Below are 3,800 nucleotides of genomic sequence, written 5' to 3'. Positions count from 1 at the left end.
ATTAATAAAATCTATGGTAAAAAGGTAAAACCTTTATTTTCATTTCCTTAAAAGTTTAAAAAATCAAACAGAAACGAATAAATAAATAAATAAAAGGGCATAGATCCAAAAAAGGAAAATTTGGGAGTTGGAAAAAAAAAAATTGATAGTGGTGGCGGAGGTGAAGTCAAGATTGGCAATGACAATGGGAAGATTTGTAGGAAAAATTATGACGTCGTTTGAGATGATAGTTTGAGAAAGAGAGAAATAAGAAACTTGATGTCATGATACAAATCAACAATGATGGTGAGAGGATTGGTAGGAATTGTGCTAGTCGGTGAGACGATGAAGGAGTAATGGTGGTGGAGGTGAAAAGATATTCAAGATCGTCGATGACACTAAAATGATTGGTGAAAGAAATAATAACATTTTCTAGAGTAGTGGTTTGAGATATAGAAAAAAGAAAACAAATTTGTAATGATATAAATTAATGAGAATAATAAGAGGATTTGTGAGAGTTATGGTGGTCGATGAAACCGTGAGAGACTAGTGGTGGTAGAGGTGAAAAGAAATTTGAGATCAATAACATCGATGAAAAGAGTGGTGAGAGAAATAGCGACACTATTTGAGGTGGGGGTCCTTGTTTGATTTTTTATGTTTTTGATTGAATGAGGAGGAGATTGGAGTGGAGGAAGAGAAGGTTGGGAGAGAGAGTGCTAATCAGCCGGAGATGCAACTCTGGTAGGCAAGATTTTGTTGGTTTGCTTTTTAGGTAATAAGGTGAAAATGTTACGTACAGTTAGTGGTAATAAATTTAGTTGGGGGTAATATGATAAATTTGAAGGCAATGAAAATAATTAAGGGTAATATGATAATTATTTTGGTAAATATAATTTGATTTTCACTAGAAAAATGTGATTTATATTATCAAAGGATTAGAAAAGTGTTTTTGGGCCAAACTATGGGTGACAATGTAATTTACTCCTCCCAAGAGAAAGGAAATTGGCCGTAATGCTCATCGAATGATTCTTTCTCCCCTAAATTCTAATTGAATCATCTTCCCTTTCACCCAGGCACATCGATTGCTTCATTGCAATTCTAGCTCAAGACATGCATGGTTGGAGATGGTGCGCATTGTTGGCAGCTAATACAGTATAACGACGGTCTTTCTGGCATTTTCATGTGCCAATAAACGCCAAAGCAGCAGGTTAGGCTCAAAACATAGAGAGTGATACCATCCACAAAGCGTGTTTGTGGCACAGCCTAAGCCAAAACCAAAGCCTGTAGAAACACAAAGTAGTCATCAGACTTCGCTCTGCTACCAAAAGAGAAAGTCCAGTATAATAAACAATAATCTGTCTTCACCAGACTGTCGAGCGCTACTCCACACCCAGTGGGGTTCCTCAAAGCGCTTAACTACTGGCTGCCGTATTTGGTGGCAAAACTTTGGCTGCTGTGGGGGATCCCCTACCCTTTTTCCAATTATATAAATCCTAGAGCTACCAGCCGCAAGTCTTTTTAAATCCCAAATGATCACTGAATTCCTGTCACCATGTATTAATCTGTGTTTTAATTTTTTTGTTAATTATAAATTAAGCTATAAATCATTATAATCCATGTGATCAAATGGAAACTACGGATTGTTTTTTTATCTGATATCATGTCCCATTTGTCTTTCAATTCCATGAATATAGTACTGTCACTTTCTCTTCAGCTTCTCCTTCATCTTCTCAACTGCACTCCTCAAAGTTAGTTCATCTTTGCAGATGGTAAACCAGACTAAACTCTTTCCCTCCCCTGTGTTCAAGTAAAATATACCAGTTGAAATTGCCACAACACCAACTTTCTTGATCAGATATTCACAATATGCAATATCGGTTTCATGCCCAGAGGGAGTGTGATCTACAACCACAAAGTAGTGCCACTTGATGGAAATACCTTGAAGCCAACAACATTCAAGCCCTCCACCAAAATTGCCTTCTTAGCCATATAATCCTTATTTAGCTCCACATATAATACAAGTCTGGGGCATTAAGAGCTGATGTAGCTGCCCAATGCATTGGAGTGGTGTAAAGAAAGTAAGGCGAGAGTGTTCCTGTCACACTCCACATGTCAAGTTTGGAGGAGCTATTGCCCACCCAATCTTCCACCCTGTTAAAGAGAAGGTCTTCCCCAAGGAATTCATAGTTACAGTCCTCTCATACATTCTGGGAAGAGAGGCTATAGAGATGTGATCAATTTCAAGAGCCAACTAATTATAGATCTCATCAGAAAAAAAAACAACACATCATTCTCAATGCAAAGTGATGGGATAACATTAAGTTCTTCCTGAGAGAACATCTTTCCAGTTGGATCATGTGGCATGTTCATAAGAATTACACAAGTATTCTTTGAGATAGTGGACTTAAGTCGGGGTGGCAAAGTCAGGAGGGCACAATGTCATGCATTTGATTTTAGCAGCAGCCATGGAGAGGGTGGCTTCATAAGAATTATAGCATGGAGCAAAAAGGGTCACCTTAAAAGCCTGGAATTCCAAATCTGGCCACAATTGCAACATTAAACTCTGGAATTCCAAATCCACGGGCATATTGGTTCTTCCATCCTTAAAAGCCTGAATTGCTGCTTCCTTAACAAAATCTGAACCACCAAAGTTGGGGAAGCCCTGGCCAAGATTTATATAGCTCCACGTTTGATGGAAAGCATATGTTTATGTAAAAATTGTAGTTTCAATTTTTCCAAGAGCTTAGCAACCTGACAAGAGAGAGACCAACTCATTAGAAGAATGAAACAATAAGACCCAGACTTTCTACTAATTTAGTTGGCAGAAATGGAACCATGCTGAAGATTTGTCCTTTGCCCAGAATATTAACGACAATCATTAGAGAAAAGTTCACAGTTGATATCTTGATTTGGGTTCAGCAGAGAAAGCGAGAAACAGATGTTCATATAATAATTATAGTATTGAAAGCACTGCATTATTGAAGAGGTCAAATGACTCAAGATGATAGCCATAAAAGCAACATGGCATCTTAACTTACAAGAACTATGCCGAAGGTTTCATGGGGCTCGCAACACTTGTAAATGAATCTACACTCGGTTCTGAAAAACATAACCCAAATCGTCATCTGAAAGGAATATAACTAAGCCAGAATACGGGAAGCAAAACAATAATCTACTAAATTAAATCACGGAAAAAACTGCAAATTTTGTCCCCTTAACGTGCATGCATATGCACATTTATATATCATGCAGCACAGGTATAACTGATTCAGATATGGATATGCAGAAAACATCTGTTATAGCACGAGCATCAATTCACAAGTATAATTGATTCAGATAATTAAATTTAAATTATCTTCTGGACCGTACTGAATGAACCATCATAAAAACATAGGCTTATGCAAACATATTAACCAAATGCAAAATGTAACAATAAACAAGCCATCAACAGTGAAATTCAACCAACAAAATAAAAAAATTAGCTCAAACCCACTTCAAAGCAGCTGAATAATAACTAAGATCAAAGAGATTGACAACAGGTAACACCTGTACAGGCCGATTACCGTTCTGGGTGAACACATTCTGTTACGAAACGGCATCTTTCTGAGTTGAAACGCTGGACAAAGTCGCCATGAGAGATGGGTACCTGGTGGCTCTTTTAATTTGAATGGAATTAGGAATGCCTATATGAAAATTCTCTGAAAATGAAAGAAATTATGCAAAATAAGATGCTAGGGTGAAGGGTTCAAGCAATTCAACACATGCCCAGGCACAGAGACTCCGTATCCTAGTGTACAGAATCTGGGAAAGGCTTGTTTCAT

The 3,800-nt window shown here is 37.6% G+C and overlaps 1 pseudogene; it reads right to left on the bottom strand.

Moving 5' to 3' along the window:
* Positions 1-941: 941 nt before the first annotated feature.
* LOC123229084 lies at positions 942-2,682 on the bottom strand (annotated as a pseudogene).
* Positions 2,683-3,800: the final 1,118 nt, after the last annotated feature.

The sequence above is a fragment of the Mangifera indica genome, chromosome 11, assembly GCF_011075055.1.
Source record: "Mangifera indica cultivar Alphonso chromosome 11, CATAS_Mindica_2.1, whole genome shotgun sequence".
Classification (NCBI taxonomy): domain Eukaryota; kingdom Viridiplantae; phylum Streptophyta; class Magnoliopsida; order Sapindales; family Anacardiaceae; genus Mangifera; species Mangifera indica.
The sequence above is the reverse complement of the archived record's forward strand: the minus strand, read 5'-3'. Positions and strand labels throughout refer to the sequence as shown.